Genomic DNA, 24,107 nt, shown 5'->3' with positions numbered 1-24,107 from the left:
TCTACTGGCATCTAGTGGGTAGAGACCAGGGATGCTGCTCAACATCCTGCAATGCAGAGATCAGCCCCCAGTAACGGAGAAGTTACCTGGCCCCAAATGGTAATTGTTCTGCAAGTAAGAAACCCTGATCCAGAGTTATAATTTTCCATTTTCACCTAATTCCCTTCCTACGCATGCTCTAAGGGGCCTTGGCAACTATGCAAAATCTTAATAATTTCAGTGATTTTGCCTCCTCGTGTGTCTTGTGCTTCCCGATTAATGGAGGCCCGCACCCCACAGAGATACTGACACAGAAAGAGTACCTCTGGGGCAACATTGTTGCCACCCCCACTAACGGTCCAGTGTGGCCTCTAGACATTTCCTGCTGGCTTTGTGTTCGAACGAAAAGCAGAACCTCGGTGACCAGCAGCGAAATGAGACGAGCTGGCCCACGCCCAACCTGTTAAGAGGCAAGAGACTCCTGGAGAAGAGTTAAGTGAATGAAGAATGAGTTGTTCATTTTAGCAATTCAGTATCAGATAAATCCACGCAATAGAGAATTCCCTGAAGTAAAATTCACACAAGTGAGATTGCTGTGCCTTTCTCCCTGAGCAAACAAATATGATGGAGCTTGGTTTTATTTGTTTAATACCTTAGGGGAATGACACACAGTCAATATCCAAAGAGATAAAACAGAATGCTTTCCTAAATCCTAGCTCATGTTCCAAGCAAGCTTATATTCTCCGAACTTCCCTTTCAAAAGGAAGTGGTATTGACTATTTAAGGAAGGCCATGCATGACTCTTCAGGTGGAGCTTTCCTTAAGGCCAGGGGGGAATGGGGTGCAGGATCCCATGTCTCAGAAAATCATCATCATCATCATCATCATCAACAACAACAAATGTTGCTGAGACCCACAAGAGGGAACTTGCCCAGATCAAACTTGCTTAGAAGTGAAATGTTCTTCTCCACATGATGAGGCCAACTTCCCTGGCTCATGTCTTAGTCCCGGAGCGACTGGGATCATCCAGAAAGGAGAGGGTTTTAAGATGAAGAGACACCCTTGAGTGGAATATCTTAGACACCCCCATGCCATTTCATCAACTCCAACATGTGAATCACAGTCTCCTCAGGTAGACGGTTATTTTGGAACCAGAGGCCCCAATCCACTTCCAAATGATTCAGAAATGCCTGGATTCCTTCCCAAGAAGTAACCATTTAGTACTTAGGAAAAACTCAATATATAGAGAGAAATAATCAGTTATAACCTCTACCAAAAAAACATATATTGAAAAAAAAAAACACTCTCATTAATACAAACTGAATAAATATGCACGCAAAGTCCTTCCCGACCAACATATATTTCCTAATTGTTTAGCATAACTCAGTTCTAATCCAAACAGAAAACCTCTTCTTCAGTGGTGGGTCTTCCTATTGCCCCAGAAGAGTATGAAAAATACTCACAAGAGACCATGTAATGGATTGTTGAAGTCATTTCCCTCACCTGGATCCCCTCGGGGAGTAACTTCCATGGTGCTCTCTTGAGGACATATACGTTTAGCATAGAAATTCCATTGGACCCATCAGAGCAGGAAACTTGGTTCTAATCCAGCTTCACCTATCCACAAAGATACCCCCACGACCTGTTCCCAAATTGTAGCTTCGGAGGAGAAGACGCAGAAAAGGCTGGGGACAGTTTTTTTGTGTGTATTTTTTTTTTTTTTTTTTATCAGTGAATTGCTGCGTCCCTCGTGTGCTGATAGAAAGAGTCCAAAGGTTCTGCGCCTCTGCGAGAGCACCTCCGTGGCACGTCCAGACCCGCACGACAGGAGCGCCGCTGTTCTGGTCACTGTGTACTTTCGTGCACACTGACAGTGCGTTCTGGCACTGGTTCAGCGCGGTTAGTAAATATTTCCAGGTGCCTTGCTCTCATTTTAGGAAGGTCAAGTTTGCAAAGGTGAACTAGCAAGCAGGACCTCTGTAAGCCTTTATCAGCTTGGAAAAGCAAACCGTAAGCACAATGTTCTGACAGTTTAGAACCTCTGGATTCTACAACTCATTCTCAACTTCCAAAAATAACAGATGACCACCGTCCCTTTTCTGAATACTCATAGAGTTCCTTCTTAGGGATGAGATAGAATGATGCAGGAAGGAAGAGCCATTATACTAGAAGGAAAACAGCTTCAGAAACCCTCTCTCCCAAAGAGCAGGGGTCAATTTGGGATCACTTAATGAACAGGGGCAGCAAGCCAATCATGTCATGTGGCCAACTCCAACATGATTTAACTGTGAAATGAGAAAAATTAAAATGGTGCTCCCTGTAGAAAAGAGTTCACCCAGTAAGTTCCCCAAATTTCAAGGAGCTTTTGTTTTATTAGATGCTCTTAGCTTCATGTTAGTCACAGGGAAAAAAAAAAAATGCCCACATACACACGCACGACTAAATGTAGTCAGTTTGCTCAGCTGTTGCTGACGTCACTGCTGCCCACTAGGAATGAGTTACTGTAATAATCCCCCTTTTATTAATCATAGGCTGGAGGAAGCAGAAAGTGGGTGACATCATTAGGCAAAAGACCGGGCTAACTCATGCTCCAATTTACTCAGCTTTATTATAACATTTCTCAAGTGTCATATGAAAGCGATTACCATTTCACACTTTCCCCCTCTGAGCCATCATCCCTAACCTTCAATCCAAACTCCCATAGAAGAGCTTAGCTTTCAAATGGAGGCACGTAAAGGCCAAATCTCACCAAGGGTCCTTGTTCCAAGGTTTAAGAGGGAGACGGTCTCTGGAACCATAGCATCCCAACTGACTCTCAGTTTACATTGGCCCAGTGGCAACTGACTGGACAGGACAGCCCATCATGAAGAGGACCCGAATGATCTGGGTGGCTGCAGCCACCCACGGCCTCCCGGTGACCAAAGGCACAGGCTCTGCACCTCCAGGGATCTGAAATAGGACAAACTCCATCTGAAGATGTGCCGAAAGGTCCCAGTTAAGGGAGTCGGTCCTGCAGCTAGGCTGCCTGGGTTCAAATTCGGCTTCACCACTTTCAAGCTGGGGGATGCTGGGCAAATGACCCGTTAGGAGCTCAGTTCCTGACCAATGAACCCTGGTAATAATGGCACCCCCTTCAGAGGATTACGGTGATGACTCCTGAGCTAAGCCCTACCAAGCACAGAGAGCATGCTGCTACATAGCAGGTGTTACTTCTCCTTTCTCTAGAAAGTTCTGCAGATTGAACTGAACTGTCGGGGCGTCCTGCTCTCTGGAGCACAGAGAGAGGGGCAGACGAGCGGTGAAAAGCCATCAGGGCAGACTGGTCCCGGGGGGACCCGGCCGCACACTGTGGCTCTGTCGCTGGCTGGAACGTCACTGGTCAGTCTACCTCTCTCTGCTCCTGTGTCCCCACCTCTGGCGTTGGTCAGATGAGGGGCCACTGACAGCTACAAGGTGACGAAACCAAAGTGACTAAAACCAAAAGAACACTTTGGCTCAAGGATGCTCACGAGCTCAGCATCAAGCCTCTGTTGCTTGTAAGACATTTTGAACAAAATTGTCAGGCTGGTCAGTGGTCCCCGCCCCCTCTCTCTAACACACGTTCTTTGTATGAAAATGTGGAAAGTAGAGATAAATATAAGAGATGTAAATCCCCTATAAGCATCCCTCCCAGAAATAATCATTGTTAAAAGAAAAGCATCTCCATAATGTGTATGCATCAGAGCGAACATGTTTTCACTACGGGCGGAGCTATACTTCATTCTCTTGAAGTCGGGGCCCTTGCAGAAACAATTTTTTTAAAAGATTTTATTTATTTATTTGACAGAGAGAGAGGGAACACAAGCAGGGGGAGTGGGAGAGGGAGAAGCAGGCTTCCCACCGAACAGGGAGCCCGATGCAGGGCTCGATGCGGGGCTGGATCCCAGGACCCTGGGATCATGACCTGAGCTGAAGGCAGACGCTTAACGACTGAGCCACCCAGGCGCCCCTTGCAGAAATAATTTTATAGATGTCTTCACTCATCCTTTCCTTGCAGCACCATCCTGAGGGTATTTTAAGGCGTCAAAATAAAGCTTACTTAGGCGTGTGTGAGAGGCAGAACCATAGGCCAAAAGAGAAGTCTGGGGCTTTGTAATACTGAGATGGTGATGAAACTGGCTCAGCTGAGTCCGAGTGCAATAATTATCCAGGACAATTTATTACTCAGATTCACCTTTGCTCAGTATTGAGTTACAAGCACTCTTACTAGGTGAAAGGTTTAGGCTCCCAAAATGGTCAGCTAGTGCAGGAAGTTGCTGCCAGGCCACGTTACAGGGTAAGTAAAATAGTCATACAATATATAGCAACTTGAGGATCTCCAAATTGGAAGCTTCCTTTAGACCGCAGAAGATGCCAGGATATCTGCTGCCCCCTAACTGATACCAAGGAGAATAGCATGTACTTTTTAAGGAGCAAGGTAGGGCTCGGGGACAGTTGGTGTCTGGGTCAGCCTGTTAGGTTGTAGGTGTGAATTGGGCCACTTCCATAAACCCGTGTGTGGCCAGTAAGGCAAAGCCATTGAATAGAGTCCTGTTTGGCCTCAGCCTTCTGCCGGTAAGGGGCACTCTTGGCTTCTAGCAGCCAGGGCCAGAGGGGTGACCAAACACAAGCCATCCACACAGGGCTTTGTTAAGAGTATGACCAGAGGGAACTCTTACGGGGCATTCAAAACTACATACCCTCCTTCTGGACAAATTTCTGGGAGACGCGGAAAAGGAACGTGACCACCAGGGAAGTGAGACTTTTCAAGTTAGGATCCTACTGACTTGTGGAGGGAGCATCCCTGATCCCTGATAGGTAATTGAGCTATCCAGCGTGTGGGGAGAGGCTGAGGCGCCCTCTCCTGGTGCATCTGTACAGGATGAAAGCCTAGAGGCAGCATTAAGGGGTGCCTTCTCTCTGATCCAGCCACTCTCAATGCAAAATTACTGCTTTTTAAACGGCATCTATCTTGATTTTTAAAGTAACACACATTCTTGTAGAAAATGTAGAAAATATAGATGAAGACAAGAGTATAAATCTCACTCATCTTTCCCAGAAATAATTAAAGTTTTGATATATGTATCATTTACATATACCATGTACCTCCCATACGTATACATATACCATACATACACCATGCTTTACATGTATATATAAAACAAAATTGCAGTCATACTGTAAACATAATTTTGTATAGTAATTTTCATTTATCATTATATGGTGATGATTTTCAACAGACCAAGTCCTTGAAACTATTAATGACTGAAGAGTAATCTATCATATAGATGTGCCTTTATTTTTAAACCTGTCTACTATTATTGTACATTGAATTTGTTTCCAAAATTTTACAAATTATAGTACTGCAGATAGATTTTTACTCTTGAATGCATCTCTGATTATTTTTTTAAAGATAAATTCCCAGAAGTTGAATTACTGGATCTAAGAGCATGGGTATATTTAAGATCTTCCCATATATTACCAAATCACCCTCCTAAAGGGTTTTACCTATTTCCATTACAACCAATAGCATAAGGGCATGGTTCTTCTCCTGCGTCCTGGCCTGGATGTTATTACAGTTTTTCCCCCAGGCGAAATATAATATATGGTTTGTGGTAACTTCTATTTTTAATTATTAGTTGGGGTAAAACATATCATTGTCCATCTGAACAGCTTTCTTCTGAGGAGTTGTTCATATCTTTATATCTTTTATTTATAAGAACTTGACTCATAAAATTTTATGTTTTAAATAAAATTTCATTACATATAAATTTATATTATATATGTATATATTTTTAAATATATTTTATTATTGATGAGAACTTTTTATATTAAGGACCCTGACCCGTTGTCAGGTACATATTATTTTAATTTCTCCCAGTTTGTTCTTTGTCCTTTAATTTTGTTTACAGTGTTTCTGACCAAAAGAGAATTTACGTTTTTCTGTAGACTAATATAGGAATCTTTTACTTTATGCTGAAGCTTCTTCTCCATCAGGGAATTAAATAGATATCCATTTACATGTTTCTCTAAATGATTTTTGACATTTTATTCTTCAATCCAAAATATCTGGGCTGTATTTTGGCATGCAGAACAAGGAAGAGCTATAACTTCAATTTTTTTTTTCCAAAGCTTTAATCAGAATCATTTATTGATTTCCTTTTATGGAATGCCATTTTACGACCCATTGACTGTGTACAAATATAAACAGTACACTTCATTCCATCGATCTATCTGTTGCTGAGCTTTCTATTCCATTCCATTCACATCTCTTTCCGATTTTAATGTTGTTCTTTTAACTTTATTTTATTTTTATGTTTATGTTGTACACTACACCCCAGGACTTATTTATCTCGTAAGTGGGAGTTTGTACCTTTTTTTTTTTTTTTTAAAGATTTTTTTATTTATTTGACAGAGAGAGAAAGCGAGAGAGGGAACACAAGCAGGGGAGTGGGAGAGGGAGAAGCAGGCTCTCCTCTGAGCAGGGAGCCCGATTCGGGACTCGATCCCAGGACCCTGGGATCATGACCTGAGCCGAAGGCAGACACTTAATGACTGAGCCACCCAGGCACCCCAAGTTTGTACCTTTTAACCATCTTTACCCATCTTACCCACTCCCCACCCTCCACCTCTGACAACCACCAGTCTACGTTCTCTGTATCTGTGAGTTCATATTTTTTAGATTCCACGTATAAGTGAGATCATACAGTATTTGTCTTCCTCTGTCTGATTTACCTCACTTTGCATGATGTCCTCAAGGTTCATCCATGTTGTTTGCAAATGGCAGACTTTCCTTCTTTTTCATGGCTGAATAATATTCCATTTTAACTATAGACTGCATTTTCTTTGCCCATTTATCAGTCAGTGAACACTTAGGTTGTCTCTATGTCGAGGCTATTGTGAAGAATGATACAACGAACACAGAGGTGCGATATCTTTTTGAGATAGTGATTTTTATTTCCTTCAGTTTTGTACCCAGAAGTGGGACTGCTGGATCATATGGTAGTTCTACTTTTAATTTTTTGAGGAACCTCCATACTATTTTCCACGTTGGCTGCACCAATTTATATTCCCATCCACAGTGAAGGGTTCCCTTTCTGCCATATCTTGGCCAACACTTGTTATCTTTTGTCCTTTTGATAATAGCCAATCTAACAGGTGTGAGGGGATGTCCCATTGTGGTTTTGATTTGCTCTTCCCTGAAGACTAGTGATATTGAGCACCTTTTCATGTACCTGTTGACCATCTGGATGTCTTTGGAAAAATGTCTATTCAGCTATTCTGCCCATTTTTTAATCAGATTGGTGTTATTAGTGAGTTGTATGGCTTCTTTACATATTTTGCTTATTAACCCCTTATCAGATAAGTGGTTTGCAAATATTTTGTCCCATTCATTTAGTTGATTGTTTCCTTTGCTGTGCAGAAACTTTTTAGTTTGATGTGGTCTCACTCATTTATTTTTGCATTTGTTGCCTTTGCTTTTGATGTCAGATCCAAAAAATCATCACCAAGAGTGATATCAAGGAGCTTACCATCTATGTTTTCTTCTAGGAGTTTTATAATTTCAAGTCTTTTGTTCAAGTCTTTAGTTCATTTTGAGTTGACTTTTGCCTATGGGGTAAGACAGGCGTCCAGTTTCATTCTCTTGCATACAACTGTTCAGTTTTCCCAACACCATTTATCGAAGAGACTGTCTTTCCTCATTGTCTATCCTTGGGGACTTTGTCACAAGTTAATTGACCACATATGCATGGGTTTATTCCTGAGGTCTCCATTCCGTTCCACTGGTCAATGGGTCTGTTTTCCTGCCAGTGCCACACTATTCTGATTACTACAGCTTTGCAATTTGTAAGATAGTGTGATCATCAGGAAATGTGATGTCTCCAGCTTCGTTCTTCTTTCTCAAGACTGCTTTGGCTATTCGGGCTCTTTTGTGGTTCCATTCAAAATAGTAGATATCCTTTCTACTTTTCTGAACGCCATTAACATCTTAGTCTCGGACCTTTAACTGGAGGGGTGAGTGCTGGTGGTCTATGGAGAGAAGAACTGAAACCGTGAGCAGGGGCTATCAATGCGCCGCTGTGGCCACTGCCATGCTGCCAACTTGGGAGCATGTCCCTTTCTTTCGGAGGAATTCCCTTTAGGTTTTCTGTTACCTGGCTTTGGAATTAAGGGTGTTAGAAAGATGTCATGCCCTGTGCCGTCTATCCATTGTGCTGCTGCAAGTATTCGACTCTTTATCGCCTCCCACCTTTACCGCTCTTATGCCTCTAACAAACCCTCCAACCCCCCATCTCCAGAGCTGAGCCTCTGCCACCACTAACAAAACTTAGCAAGAGAAAACAAAACCAGCCTCATGCCCTCTGGGCCTGGCACGTGCTCACAGCTGACTCGTTCTCTGGAGGGAGCTCTCAGGCCATCTTTGAGTCCTTCCACCTACGACCATGGGGTGGGCCACAGCCCTCTTGTGGCTGGCTGGCTGGTCCCTTCTTCTGTAATAGCCCAGGTATAGTCTATGACCCTCTTTTGACTGATTTAAAAATAGGCCCATTTGTGGGGCACCTGGGTGGCACAGTCTAGTGAGCGTCCAACTCTTGGTTTCGACTCAGGTCTGATCTCAGGGTTGTGAGATCGAGTCCCACGTCAGGCTCTGTGCTCAGTGTGGAGTCTGCTTGTGTTTCTGTCTTCCTCTGCCCCTCCCTACCCCACTTGCACTCTCTCTCTCTAAAATAAATAAAATAAATCTTTAAAAAGTATAGACCCATTTGCAGGTCACTTCTTACCACCCCATCACTGCCACTTCAGTGAACCCACCATCCCAACTGACCAAAATTTGTCACTGCACCTGAATTATTGCAATAACCTCCTAGCAAATATCCCTCGTTCCATCCTTTCCTCTATAGGATGATCAGAACTCAACACTCAAAATGACCCTTTAAAAAAATGTAAGTCAGATGAGGTCCCTCCCCTACTCATACCATTCCGTGGCTTCTTAACCCACGCAGAGTCCTTACTGCACCAGAAAGGAGCAACATGATCTGGCTATGCCCCTAACCACATCTTCTCTGTTATACTTGTCCTTACAGTCCACCCACGTAGGCCCCTTTGCGATCCCTCCAATATACGGAGCCCATACCTGCCCCAGAGCCTTTGCACTTATTCCTCCTGCTACCAGGAATTTCCTCATTTTCTCTACCAGACGGCTCTTTAGCTCACTTCCTGACTTTCCTGTCAGTTGTCCCAGTTCAATAAGGCCTTTCTTGACTGCTTAATATAAAATAGCAACTGACTCCACCCTGACACTCCCTAATACCCAGCCTGGTTTTTTGTTGTTATTGTTGTTTTCCATTATACTTATGACCATTTGAGATATTTCTTTGTTGTCTGCCTGACAACATAAGAATGAGGCAAGAGGCACTGTTTTGTTAGCAGCTAAATCTCAGAACCTAACACTGTGCCTGGCATTTAGTAGCTGCTCAATACATATTTGTGAGCTGATGAGGGAATCCTAAGCACAGGTGGAAGGATTCTCTGTGAATAGGAAGAAGAAATAAAGTGTGGGCATAGACAGATGGGGTTATAACTGACAGAGAAGGGAATTAAGAGAATTCTCATTAATCATAGTTGATTTTTGCAGTGAGAAGGAAGGCCAGTTCATCTGCTAGGGGTGATGAACCTTTAGGTGGTGGAGGTGGTGTGTTGGAAGGTTTGGGGAAACAGTTGAAATTTTGTAATGGGGGCAGAAGGAGGTAGGAGGCAGAGCTAATTCAGAAGAGCATCCGGCATCCTTAAGGACCACTGAGGTTGAACACACTGAAGTTTCAGGGGGTACAAACCTTATCGCTATTCTGTCTAACCCAACAGTGTTCTGAACCACAGGTGTAGAAGAGAAAAAGTTCAATGTTTGGATAAGGTATTGCTGTCCAGTAGAACTTTCTGTGATGACGAAAATGTTCCGTAATTGGTGCTGCTCAGTAGAGGGACCACGGGCCACCACATTGGACAGTGCGTAGGGAGGGAGCTAGACTCAGGTTCTGGTGGGGCAGAAGCCACAAAAGGACAGTAAAGAGCGGGCCCAAAAGGAAATGTCAATAAAGAAATAGTAGGCGGACTTGGGGATCTGAACTTGGTGAAGAAAGAAGTGAAGCCAGAAAGCAACTGGTAGTTTGTGGAAAATCTAATCATCCAGGAATCAGAGGCATGGATGATGTGAAATGGTATGTGTGGAGCGAGATGGAGAGAGTTGACAGGGAGAGTTTCTCAGAGAGTGGAATATCAAAGTTTAAGATTTCAAAAGGCAAACAGTTGTAAACAGTGAAAAAGTGCAAGGTGTGACCACGGGAAAGGGTTTCTTCTGCGGAGCGAGTGTGGAAGTCCTTGGCGTTAAGGAATTCGAAGGTCTATGAGAGACGGTAGAATGAATGTAAAAGCTGAGGGGAGTTCAGGCACAGAACATGGGCAACTGGATACCCAACGCCTCAAAGCTGATTTTATATGAGCGTGAGAATATGATAAAGGTAATGCCGTTGTTAGTTATTGTTTGTCAAGCACTCACCTCTGCTGGGCATGGATCAATATGCTTGACATATGTGTGATCTCCTTCAGCCCTCTGAGCAGCCTGCTCAAGTAGGTTTTCGTAATATTGCCCTTTACAAATGAGGCCACCGAGGCTCTGAAAGACCAAATGACTTGTCCAAGGATGTGCTCTGGTGGAGCAAGGATTTCAATCCCACTAAAGTCCAAGCACGCTACCTCTAAACTCAATTGCCTTCTTACTTAGAGCAACAATGGGTAGCAATAAGAATCCTGAGTGGCTCCCGCCCACCCCCAGGCTCTGAAGGACCTGGGAGCTACAGAAAAGTAGGCATGCTTGATTGGGAGGAGAATGTCCACGAGAACTCAATGTCAGTGTCTGGATGGTGGAGCAAGGTTTTAGGGTGAAAACAGGGTGAAAACAGAGTGATTGGTAACTTACTCACAATTGAGCAAAGTGGGTGGGTGCAGGGCAAGGAGGAAGGGTGGGAGCACAGAGCACTTTGGATGGGATTACTGGGAAGGACGATTCTCTGAAGGCCTTGATTTGGGATGGGGAGAAAGGCTGATAAACATTAACTGACCTTAAACTTTCCTACTTAAAATACAATATATATGGTATCTATATATTCATTTCTCATGATATGAGAAAACTTTTAAGTGTGATGATTATCTGTATTAACAGATACTGAGAACTAAAGATGAAAAAAATTTTAATTTATGAGTCCCTGGTTAGCATAGTAACATTCAATTAGTTTTTTGCCATACTTGCTTTCATGAGGATATTATACAAGGTAGAAATTTCCAGAAGCATTGAACTAAGAGTGGGACTGAATCTTAATCTACATACATTGGTGGTCAGGATAGGTAACTTACTTTGTTTTTCTATAATTGCACTGAATTTCTACCATGAGCCTTCCTTCAATTTTCCATATGCCAGTGAATGAACCTCACTCTACTTGTTGTCTCCCAGTTGTCCCCTGCACCTAAATTTTGAGATGGCAGGAGTAGCGAGGGGTGAGAGAGATCACCTAGTTTCCCAATCTCATGGGCTTGAATGCATAAAGGGATCATCATCTATCTTGCCTATGTCCCCCTCAGATGTCTTGGTCTAGGCAGGTCATGGCTAAATTGTTCCTCATTCTTTTTTTTTTTTTTTTAAGAGAGGGAGAGAAACTGGGGAGGGAGCAGCGGTAGAGGGAGAGGGAGAGAGAATCTCAAGCAGACTCTGCAAGGAGCATGGAGTCAAATGTGGGGCTTGATCTCACAATCCTGAGATCATGACCTGAGCAGAAATCAAGAGTCAGATACTTAACTGACTGAGTCCCCCAGGCACCCCTAAATTGTTCCTCATTCTTAACTTGTGGCCTCTTCATTATTTTGCAAGTTCTGATCAGTATAATAAGGCAAGAAATAAAAATAATGGGAAAATCTCAGGAAAATAAAAACAAGTAACATGTATGTCTTGGTAGATAGTATGAGTATGCTCCGGGTACAGTTTTTCAGTGCACAAACTCATGCGCAAGACACCGTCCATTTCTTTAGTTCTCAAATCAACACAAATCAATGGCAAACTGAATCTCCGTTATGATTTTTTGCCTTCCCCTCGTTCCAATGTTTCCTGGGTCTTCACCGAAGGAAAATCCCTCTATTTATAGGTACCCAGCTGGCTGGTGCTGAGACACTATTGTGTTGGCTACAAGGTCCCACAAGGACTGAGACCTTGTCACTGTCTCGGGACACTGTCCAGCCTCCTGCAAGTCTCCACTGCTCCTCACGGTAGGTGCCCGTCTCCATCCATCTCTCCTCTGCCCTGGGCCATGTCTTCTCCTCCCTTCCTATTCCAGATACCCACCATTGCCTTTCCCAAATTTAGCAGGAGTCTGCCCTGTGGAAATACCCAGGGCAGAGACATACAAAAGACCTGGCTTTCTGCCTTTCCTTTGGGGAAAAGAGAATGCTAGGGAGAACAAACTCAAACCAGCGTTAAACCAAACTGTATTCACCATTACATAACCAGACAAACCCTGACTACATGAATTCACATACTCATATGAGAGTTCAGCCTGAGGACAAAACAAATATTCAGAAATTAATATACCATTCATAATAGAAAAAAAATGGATAATACCTAGAAATCATTTTAGAAGGTAGATACTTCTCCACCCCATTTTATAGATGAAAAAAAAAGACACAGAAACAAAATGACCAGTCCAAGTTTACATGAGTATACAGTGGCAAAACTAAACAAATTCAAGTCTATCCAGATCCAAAATGTATACACCCAAGCACTATAATACACTGGTTTAAAAAGTAATACATGTGTATATGTGTACAACTCCAGCATTTGTTGAGCCTGTATTATATGCCAGGCACCTTGCTAAATACTCTGCAGACATTATCTCTTAATCCTATAATATCTACTGATAGAAGCCTTATTCATTCAATTCACACATGAAGCAGGCAAAGAACTTGATGAATTCATTTCTCATTCATTCTTCAGCTGTTATTTGGCTTGTTCCCAGAATGACATTAAAAGTGTTCTGACAAATACCACCTACCAATCATCCTTTATGCAGAAAATTCCAGTGCACTGGTGCCCATCCCTGACCACTTCCTCCCCAGGCCTCTCTTGTCCCGTGGCCATTTGACACTCTAGTCCCAGGATCACCACTCACGGAGTGCTCCTTTCTAGTCTCTCTCCCTCAAGCTGCCTTAGTCTTGGCCTTCAGTTCTTTTCTGTCTACACTCAAGACTTTCTCTGAGTGATTGGATCTGCTCTGGCTTCAGCTGATAGGTGGGTGATTTCTAAGTTTCTCTCTGGCCCGGACTTTTCTCTGAACCTCAGGCTCATTAAGCCAACTATCTATTGATCTTATTCCTTCTGATATCCTTCAGGCACCTTCAACTCAACATGTTAAAACTGAATGTATCTTCTTCTCCCCAAAAGTCTGCTCCTAATTTTGCATTTCTGATCTCAGTTGTTGTCATCCAATCACCCGAGAGTTACCCCTTGACTATTTTCTCTTCCCCACAACTAAATACACTCAGTAACCACATCGTAATCATTTACCTTCCAAAGATTCCTCTGATGTAGCCCCATTGTTCCATTAAAAAAACTGGTAGGGTAATAAAGCAAGACATTGCGGGTTAGGACCTTAGCCCAGATTCCAGTACAATGAAAACCCTCAACAAATGTTAGCTATTATTTGTACTAATACATAAACAATAACAACCACTAGCACCACAACAGAAGCAAACCATGCGACCACAGCCCCTGACTGTTAATTAATCAGATGTTGGCACTTTGGGATTAACGCTCCCATTGTTTCCTTCTTTCTTTATTCTTTCATATTTTTTTCATATCTCTGCTCTGTGTTTTGAGAAACCTCTTCAACTTTACCTTCCAGCCCTTCCTTTATTTCTGTTTTAACTTATATTTTTAGTTTGTGAAAGCTTTTGTATTGTCTCTGTTCCTTTAATGTCTTTGGGTTAATTTCTTCTAAAATAGTTCTAAGGACACTTTTGAAAAGTGCCCTTAGAAAAGACACTTTCTGTTCTGTGCCTTTAATTTGTTTTCTCCACCAGCAGTTTTTCCATTCATCTTTTATAACTTTGGCTTTCCTCCTGCCTGGTGATCCTAGATTGTCCCCTCGTAGTGAAGATGAAGTGTGCTAATTACCAAGACTAAGACAAGCACCCTTTGCTTTAGTCTACATAGGTCTATCTGTCCCCAAAGCCTAGCTCTTGATGGTAGGAGACATGCACACATGATATTGTTTCATTTAGTTCTCTGTATCTTACATCCTAGTGCCTACAACAGTGCCTGGCGCATACCAAGGACCTTAAAAGTCAGAACCCATCGTTATTGAAGGCCTTTCTTGTTGTAGTTGACAAGATTATGAGTGGATTCTAGAGAAAATTCTAATGAAACATAGGCAGTAACCTAATCCTGGGAAAGAGAAGAAGATTTTAAACATGATCAACCCTTCAAGCCAACTTTCTTTTTCTTTCATTTTTATTATAGAAACTTCCTAAAATTAATTCAAAATAGAAAGAGGTAATACTAGTCTGATAACTGGTGCCCTCCGCATCAAGAACAGAGGATAGGAATCCTGATTCCGTTGTATTATTGAGATTCTGAGACATACCACTTAATCTAGCTAAATCGTAGTTTCTCTAAATAGAGAGACCATGAATTTCATCAACTGTTAGTTTCCCAGGGCTTTTTGGGAATTTAAGTCAATATCTTATAAAGTTATTTCAATCACCTTGGAAACCATACTTTTTATAAATACCCATCACAAGCCTTCATTCATAATTGTACCGTAACTCATAACTGTCCCGTAGCATCTGTCTCCAAGCCATTCTTCAAAAATGTGTGTGATAAAACATTTTATTAACTTACACATATCACACAATGCCTTTCTGGGTTGTCACATATGAATAAAAACTTGGTCAAATCCTATTCTCAGGCAGTAATTTCTTAACCTTAACACTGTGTTGATCTCTCTCTGTGGCCTTCACATGTTTGTTTCTGGAAAGGTCTGAAGTCAGCTCGATTTTTTTGTTGCTCTCAAAGTTAGCTTGTTACTATCCTTTTATTCTCTTCATGGGTGCTTATAAGCTCTGTTTTTTTCTTTTTAATTTTCATAATTCAAACACTTATCATGATAGAATCACATTCTATCAAAATGCTTCTTTTTATTAGCATTCCCTGAAACCAATTTAGCCGTTTTCAATCTGTACATTGTAATGTTTCTTCCAGTTCAAGAATGTTTTCTTACAATGAGTCTGGTTTCCTCTCCAGGAATATCTATCATTCCTAGCTTGGCTTTGCATTTTAGGAACGCTGTATCTTTTCTCTCCATGCTCATCTCTTGGTATGTTTCTTCTTTCTGGAAGAGTCACTGTTATCAATGTCAAATTTCATTCAATATGGAATTTGTTCTTTATAGCCTCTAGTAAAGATTTTAACTCTACTCTGGAAAATTTAGTTTCTTTACAATCTTTTTTCATCTCACTTAGCTCTTTCTTCATTCTTTATTTCTTTCTGAATTATTCTATTGCCCTTTATCACATCTTTTCAGGTCACTTTTTCTTAGACAGCTTTAGGATACCAAATTTCTAAATAATTGTAATCGAAATCATTGTAGGAAGAATACTTTTCAGCTGAATGTCAAATATTATGGGTACTTTCTGTTTTCAACTTAGTTCTTATGTCAGTCTTTTTTTTTTTTTTTCTTCACCTTCAGTTGGATTTTTTTAAGATTTTACTTATTTCTTTGTCAGAGAGAGAGAGAGCACAAGCAGGGGGACCGGCAGGCAGAGGGAGAAGCAGACTCCCCACTGAGCAGGGAGTCCAATGTGGGACTGGATCCCAGGACCCCTGGATCATGACCTGAGCCGAAGGCAAACTCTTAACCAACTGAGCCACCCAGACATCCTGACATCTTCAGCTGGAAAGAGAGCTATTGCTATTTGATATTTGCAATTAGATAGGGTATGTGGACTCTTTGGTTCTGTTCTCTGACTTCTGTGATGTGGTTAAGTACTCTGAAAGGAAGGTCATTAGTAACTCCTAGAATCTGACAAGTGTTCTTCTGAAGATGACTGATTCTATGATACTCTGCACCAATGCTGTATATGAAAACCTGCAATTCTCAAGGCCCCTTTATAAAGGTACTTCCATTTCTACCTCTGCAGGAGGGCTTTATCAAAGGGATGATATTTCCAGGGCTTTACCAACGGGATGATGATTCCAGTGTCAGTATCTGTCCCCTTGTTTTCTGGAAGTAGCAGTCCTACAATTGATGCAGAAAGGTTAAAGGGACAGAAAAGGAAAGGAAATATAGGAAAAGGGTCCTATGTTAGCCTCACTGGAAAGGCCCACCAATACAGAGAAAGGGGATGCTCAGTTGACTAGCCAGGAGTCACAACTTGGGGAGGATAATGTAATGTCCTTTCTTCTGTCTGATGACAAGTGCTGCTTTGTTTTGTGCTTTGTTTCATGGGGGGTCAACCAGGCTCCAGTGGAATGATAGTTAATGAAACTATCCCCCCAGTTCTTGGTTTGGTTGTCAGTATTGAAGGTAACCAGAAAATGAATCGAGAGTATGGTTTCTCTGTGAAACAACGAACCAATTCAAACTGTGTTCCTATTTTTCATCAGTAAAGTGATTCTAAGGAAAGTCAGATGTTTCTGCAAGGCTTTTATGGTGCATTTTGACCAACCAATTTTCCCCCTTCAGTATTACAATAAGATTATTCTGATATATAATCAGATTCTGGACAAGAACAAAAGCTTCTCTAGACTTTACCTTTCTCTCTGTCTCATATATGCCTTTCTAGCCTGTATCCCTGTATTCATGCCCTTTTCTGTTAACCAGCCTGTTTCTATTCAAAAATGACATCATGACTTAGTTGCTATTACCAATTACAATTTATCAAACACCCAAGAGAGATGATTTGTCTGATTAGTGAGATTTTAAAACATGATAACAAGTAAGATAACACATAGAACCCTAAGTGCATTAATTATTCGAACTACCACTAACGATCACAATAATTAATGTTTCTGTGTTCATCACCAACCCAAGACACAGTCTCCTGAGCAGGAGGCATCTCAAGAGTTTGTGAACTTGCCACGGCCAGCCAGTAGGGTCTGCATGAGTCATGGGTTCCACCACAGCCGGGAGCTGCCAACATGCCGCTCTTCCCCACACTTTTCCACAGGAACTGGGGGTGCCTGTGCATTTGGAAAGCTACCTCGTACCCTGTCCACACTCAATAAACACTGCTTAATCATGACAATGGGAATGTGTGTGTTCCATCTCAGTTTTCTCCTGAACGTTTCTATTTAGGGAGCCCCAAATGTTTCCCCAAGTAATTTATTCCATTGCTTGATTTGCTGCACAGTCAAAAAAAAAAAAAAAAAATGTTCCTACTGCCTCCTTTAAATGTTTCCATTTTCTTTTCGAGCGCCAGCCTGGTGCTTGTCCTGTGCACATACACTCCCTGAGCTGGGCCCCTGGTTAGGAAGTCATGCCGAGAAGCCCCTGCTTCAGATGTCTTATGTCCAGGTTGTCAGATCCAAAAATACCTTCCTGGAGTCTAGGTAGAGGCTGATTTTGCTTTGCAGCTATTCTTTATGAGAAAATAATTTTTTCCACTTATTTTTTTTCCCTAAATTTTTGAAACAATCCTGAGTCAGAGGACCGCAGATCCAGAGGGCTGGATCCAGAGATGGCCCGAGTCTGTGGTTGCATGGTGGCTACCATCCCCGCAGGGTCTGCAAGATGTTTAGCTGGCTTTCCAAAGTCGACCTTCTTCCCCAAGAATGCTCTTTGGAGTTCCCTGTGCAATGGCATGTGTTTGTGCACGTGAGCCCGCCTCGAGGAGTGCAAGTGTGCATGTCCTTTTGTGTGTGAGTAAGTGCGGTATCCATGCAGGTCATGTTCTAGGGAGGCACAAAAATGCCAATCAGTTAGGATCTATTTATCCAGCAGTTCTGTGCTTACTTCTCCAGCATTGATTCTTGCTCTAACAGCCGTGTGTAGGATCAGCTGTGTGAGATGTCTGAGTCAAAAACTGTTTCCCTTTGACACAACCCCAAAGCCCTCCCTTTCCAGAGGAACTACCCCCGTGGCAGGTAATACAGGCTAAGAGAGATTCACTCCTTTAGACTTCAGGAATTGTTGAAGTGACCGCTCAACATGGCGACGTCGCTGATGTTGCTGTTGGTACACACTAACAGGGGTGCTGGGAACGGGAGACAGAGGGTTCCTGGAGTCTCCTAAACAAGCGAACCGGGGCCTGAAAAGTAATGTCGAGTTTTCTCTGGAACCACATCATGAGATCCCAGTAATAAATAAATAAGACAACACATGGAATGTGATTGAAGCTTATGCTTCTTCCAAGGAGTGTAGCACCGTGGATCCCGTTTGAGCTTTATGGCAATCCGTTCCTCCCACCACCCCTGCCTCCAAGTGACTGGGACACTGTCATCGCCCTCTGTCCCTGAATGAGCAAACCCAGCTTCGGGAGGCTTCAGTGAATTACCTGAGGTCACACAGCTCTTGAGTCAAAGAGCAGAAAGTGGTGAGCAAGCCTTCTAATTCTAAGCCCAGGAATCTTCCTAGAACAGCCTTCAGAGAAATTGGTTGAGGAGCAGAGAGAACAGTGCAGAAGGAGAAGGGCTGAGCCTCAGATGTCCGGCTCTGACAGTGGACCTCGGGTTTATGAATAAATGCAGGTCCTTTAAAGTGGCATCATGGACGGGCCTGGGCTGCAGAGTCAGATCCAAGCTCAAAACCTAGCTGTGCTGATGACTGGGCCGAACCGTGGGCACATGACTCAACCTGGTTGAACCTCAGCCTCCCGCCTATAATACACGACTCCTTCCAAGCCAGCAGGAATATTGAAGGAGCCACAGGGAGACACACAGCCAGGCCCTGACACCTTGGAAATCCTCAGTTTCTAGATCGCCCTCCTTTAACCCAAGAAAGAAAATAACCAAAAATGTGTGTTAACTGAATAATAATAATCAAATGTCCCTGAACAGGAGAAGCACTGAAAAAACACTCCAAGTGGCAAAGCCACCGTGGAGAACTCAGTCCCAAGAAGCAGCTACAGTAATGGAAGGAGGAGGTCACCCATGGATGGATGCCCACTTTTCCCACAGATGTTGCTCCAGGCCCCGGGAGAGCTCATTCCCACTACAACTGAAGGAGACCTTAGTAGGGTCTCTTTTAGGGGGAACATAAGGCTAAAGGCAAATTTTGGGTTTACCCATACTATCTGTTTACCTCAACGAGGAATGAATTTTTAGTCAAATTCCTGCTTCCAATTTGCTCTCATCTTTATTCCTTTTTTAAATTTTTTCCCAGTTTTACTGAGAAATAATTGACCAAAAAAAAAAAAAAATCACTGTATACATTGAAGGCATATGGCATGATGGTTTGATTTGCGTTCATTGTGAAATGATCACCATGAAAGTTTCAGCTAATCAGCCTTTATTCCTTTGCTCTAATTTTCACTTGTGTTACTTTGTAGTAATTTATATACCTTTAAAAGATTTCTGAAATTCTTTTGTGAAAATGTAGGTATACCTAAAGAAAAATAGGAAGGTAAAGGAGTAAATAAATTAGATTTATTTTTTTAAAAGATTTTATTTATTTATTCGAGAGAGAAAGATAGAGTACACGAGCAGGAGGAGGGGCAGAGGGAGAAGCAGGCTTCCTGCTGAGCAAGGAGCCTGATGTGGGGCTCGATCCCAGGACCCTGGGATCGTGACCTGAGCCGAAGGCAGACACTTCACCGACTGAGCCACCCAGGTGCCCCACAAATAAATTAAATTTAGAAAATTGTTTCTATCATTCAGACTTGCCAGCTCTCAGACTGTTCAATTCAGTCTGTGACACCTTAGACTTCTCCTATTTTTCCAGGCTGTTGCGATATGTCACACGAAGTTCCATTTAGATAAGAACTTGCCTTTAGATTTTAATATCGTCCCTGTGTGGGGCCTTCACTGTAGCAGGGTGTGGCAGTCGAGCTTGGCCGGTTGGCTCCAAGTTCATCCCTAACCCCATTTGCCTTCGGCCACCTCCTCAATTAAGGTTAGGAGAATTAAATACATGCTCTTCCAGCTTTCTTTACAGCTAGCAACGTCCGTGTGACTCAGTCCTGGCCAATGAAGCCTATCCTTTCCTGATAAAGGGATAAGTGGTTCCAGTGATCTCCTCTACCTCTGGCATAGAGCGCAGGTGAGATGGTTAGGGCCGAAGCAGCCATCTATCGACGCCGAGGCAGTAAGCCATCATGCTGAGAATGGCAGCGCAGAAAGATAAAAAGGCAGTTCTCGGGTTGTCTGTCTCCAGAGGCATTAACTGAAAAATATAAGCTTCTGTTTGGTTAAGTGCCTATTAGTCAAGGTTTCTATTAGCTGAAGCCACAAACCTTCTCCAAATTGATAGATATATATTTAGTATATTTATATATTTTATAAGTATATATTTATAAAATATGATGCAATTCAAATGTAATATAATAATTATATATTGTATAATATATATATATATATATATATATATATATATATATATATCTGTTGAAAGTGTTCTGATTCTTTTCAGTCCTAGCACATAAACAGTAATACAGTTTCATTGTTCTATATAATGGGAATCTGTAGACTAAATTCTTATCTGCACTCAAACCTACATGCATAGTGACTCAAGGCTACCTCTTTGTGATGCTCTGTAAAAAAGCGCACCTAAATCTGTAGCAATAACAGGAAGGCAGACACAACAAATTCCACACCAGCGCGTTCTTCTCAAAGATAAAGTTCAACTGCATGTGAACAATTATCTCCAAATCTAGAAAGAATCTGGAGTAACTTGAGGTTAAAATATCAGGAAAAGGGAGCAGACAGAACCTCACGTGACGCTGAGAATAAACAGCTTTGGATCCCAAAGCAACCACTCTGAAATTTCCCCCCAGCATTAGAAATACATTCTTATTTTCATCACTTACAGTCTCAAAGTTGCAATAAATGGGTGGTGTAAATGATATGGAAGACCGTTTTTATCCAAACTGCTCCTGGTTGAGCCAGGCTGACTAATCGGCATATACGTCAGTTGCTCAGTCCCCTTCTCTCTCCCTCTGTTCCCTTGATCCTCTGTGCTTTCTCTTGCTCACACTGCCCTGATTTGGAATTTTTGGATCCATTTCCTAGTTGACATCCACCTCTGTCCTCCTTCTCTGACTGCTGAGAACATCCTGATTCACCCTCCGGTATTTGGCTCCTCAACTCTTACAATTTATGAATGCAGTTCTCCTTCTAGAATGCCTGTCCCCTCAAACTCTACATTGCAGCCCCAGTTCATTGACTCAGATGAGAAGGACTCCAGGCCCATGCCAACAGAAAAGCCCCATTTTTCTCTCCCTCGCCAGTAACAACAGGATTTCAGACAATATAATGAAGCCTGAGATTAAAGGACAGAGTGGGAGCCACATGACATGTCTCCTGGTCATGAATTATTTTATCTGTGTCCCCATTCCCACAAAGGAAGGGAAGACAGCATCATGTTGGTCATAGGCAAAAAACCATCTTGAATTGAAGAGGCCCCCTGAAAATGGAAAGGGGGGGATAGCTGGTACGGGGAGACTTCTGGATCTTTTTGCAAGGAAATCGTGCAACCACAAGGGCAGTAAAAACTGCTTATCAGAAGTTTACAATTTGACCATGATGAGTTCTAGAAACAACACGGCCCTCTTCTTCCCTCCCCCACCATCACCCCTGAGTAAGGCTTAAACAGGCTTAACGATGGAGCAGATTTCCCCCCATAATCTACATCATGGAGTATCATGCTTTTTATTCACTATTAGTTACCGGGATCAAGATTTAAATACATTTGGTAGATTTAGGAGATGCTGCTTGTGGAATTTAACATGTGCTCCCAAGTGCTTTGAGCCAACTGGGAATATGTTCCAAAGGGAATAATTTTCAAACTGCGAAATAAAGAGGGCAGTCTCTACCCAATGGAACTGTGTTACTTGGCTAGAAAGATTTGTCATCTGGGGTACATCCTGTGCCTCTGGACCACTCTGAAACCTACCAGTGAGTCTCGTGTGCACGTTTACACCGCACATCGCCTACTGAACCACCACTGGCCATCACCTTCACCTCACTGAACGCAGACTTGTTCACACCCTCCTCGTATCCCTGGGACTGCTGCAGAGCGAGGATGATGACTGACCCCGGCTAACTCCGTCGTTCCTCTCTGTGAATGTCACAGTGTGAGGATGTGATACCAGGAGCAGTCATCTTGTGACCCTGGAGACAAGGCTTGTGCAGGCCAGCTGACATCACTGAGCTACCAAGCGAACGTCCCTGGAATTACCCTGTGCCCTGACTTCCTGTTAGGTAAGATCAAACATGCCTTTATTTATTAAACCATTTTTAGCTGGGTCTTTTGTTTCTTACACTTACAGCGGAACGTATCCTAAGTGCTACAAAAATCATCCCTAGAGGCACAGAATCTTGAGACTGGTTGGTTGGATTGGAGACGGAGTAACTTACAGACTCACAGAGACGATGTGGCTTGCTTAAATTATAGAAGCCAGACTTGCTGACGGGACTGCTGTGTGTTTTCCACTCTACCACGCTGCCACATGGGGTGTGGCTGGTTCATTTCAAGACCGTTGGCATTCACTTTCATTTGAATGATTTTCCTTTAGTACGATTTTGATGTTATTTTAAGTGCAATATTTAGCTTGCCTAGCCAGGTAATGGGAAATCTTCAGCTAGAGGGTTAGGAACTAGATTCAACCTTGTAATTTATCGCCAACAACTATAAATCAAGCCAATGTCAGAAAGCTGAGAAAAAGAATAAACAATGGGACAGCTGCCGCCTGATCTGTCAACAATATATGGCAAGGCTAGACATGCCCAACAATTACAACTAAGCCATAAATATGTATTCTATATTTAACCCCACAAGCTTAAAGTTGTTTGATTTTCATTATTGATGTTTGCGCACCCTCAGGGTCTTAAATTATAAATCCTTTATCTTGTACTGTCATGTTATTAGGAAGAAGAGAAAGTGCTTTCTAAAAAATTCCATTTTGCATAGCTTCTCAGACCTTTGCCCTACTGACATTTGCATCCTGAGCATAAGGGAGTTAGCGCACGCATATGACTTCAGGATCCCAACACTAGGGTATCCAGAGGAGACAGGACTGAGTTAATGAGTGCTGGGAAGGCTGCATCTGGGGGGGGGGGGCAGATAAGGGGAGTTGTTTAAATTGTAAAGTTTCAGAGTCTTGTAACAGTGCCTTAGACAAATCTGTTATAAATAACTCATAAAGCCATAGCATACTCTTTGTAATGCCAGGTCCGCGATCTCTGCTAAGAAGACTTTTTTGGGGAGAGTCCTCTCTTCCCTTTAAGCAGCCTGCATACTACCTAAGAAGATAATGCATATTGATAGATCATCACTATTACAGGAAGCTCCAAGTGATTCCCATTCGCTGCCTGCAAGTAATCCTTACTCCGACGTAAGATGTAAAGCCAAACCGAATTGCGTTTGGCGAAGCTGCTGTGCTAGGATCATGGCAACCCCTTTTGTGGCAAAGACCATAGCTGCAGAATCACTTGACCCCAGGGTCTAACTCCTCCAGGAGAAGCTTTGACAGAATACTGACAACCACATTACCACTGTTCACATCTTCCACTGTAATTCTGCCAAACTGGCAACCATAGCCACGCAAAGCTAATCTTGTGCTTGGAAGATGGTCTTCCCTCAAGTACTAACAATACTTGGATTTTCACAGCTCTCTGAAACACAAGGTCTTCTAGAAGCTTCCTTAAGGACCCCTCCATGGGCTGTGCACAGCGGCCTCAACTTCCGTCCCTCATTTGTGGCACAGTTTTGCCAGCAAGGAGTTTTCTCTCCTCGGAGTCACTTCTGTCCCACTGGTGCTTTCTCATCACTGAAGGATGTTTGTCCAGTAGCCCACAGGATAATTTCCAGATTCTTTGAGACCCCTCTCAAAGAAGTCAGATGGGAATGAAGATG

At 42.6% G+C, this 24,107-nt stretch overlaps 1 protein-coding gene and 1 long non-coding RNA gene across 8 annotated transcripts in view; one reads left to right on the top strand and one right to left on the bottom strand.

The window, feature by feature from the left end:
* Positions 1 to 1,829, bottom strand: part of INHBA (inhibin subunit beta A) — a 28,601-nt gene extending 26,772 nt beyond the window's left edge. For 2 of the 4 annotated variants that reach the window (XR_013443057.1, XM_036072149.2), the window contains exon 1: positions 1,443 to 1,829. The gene's annotated coding sequence lies outside the window, so the exon portion shown is untranslated. The remainder of the gene's footprint in view (positions 1 to 1,442) is intronic. The other 2 variants (XM_078059970.1, XM_078059971.1) reach the window with 1 other exon arrangement.
* LOC118522846 (uncharacterized) overlaps positions 1 to 24,107 on the top strand; it is a 161,288-nt gene that overhangs the window by 14,366 nt on the left and 122,815 nt on the right. For 3 of the 4 annotated variants that reach the window (XR_004910814.2, XR_013443058.1, XR_013443059.1), the window contains exon 2: positions 12,189 to 12,309. This is a non-coding gene — a long non-coding RNA (uncharacterized LOC118522846). Of the gene's footprint in view, positions 1 to 12,188; positions 12,310 to 22,325; positions 22,454 to 24,107 lie in introns of all 4 variants that reach the window. The other variant, XR_013443060.1, reaches the window with a different exon arrangement.

Source organism: Halichoerus grypus, chromosome 12, assembly GCF_964656455.1.
Source record: "Halichoerus grypus chromosome 12, mHalGry1.hap1.1, whole genome shotgun sequence".
NCBI lineage: Eukaryota > Metazoa > Chordata > Mammalia > Carnivora > Phocidae > Halichoerus > Halichoerus grypus.
This window is presented reverse-complemented; position numbering and strand designations above follow the sequence as displayed.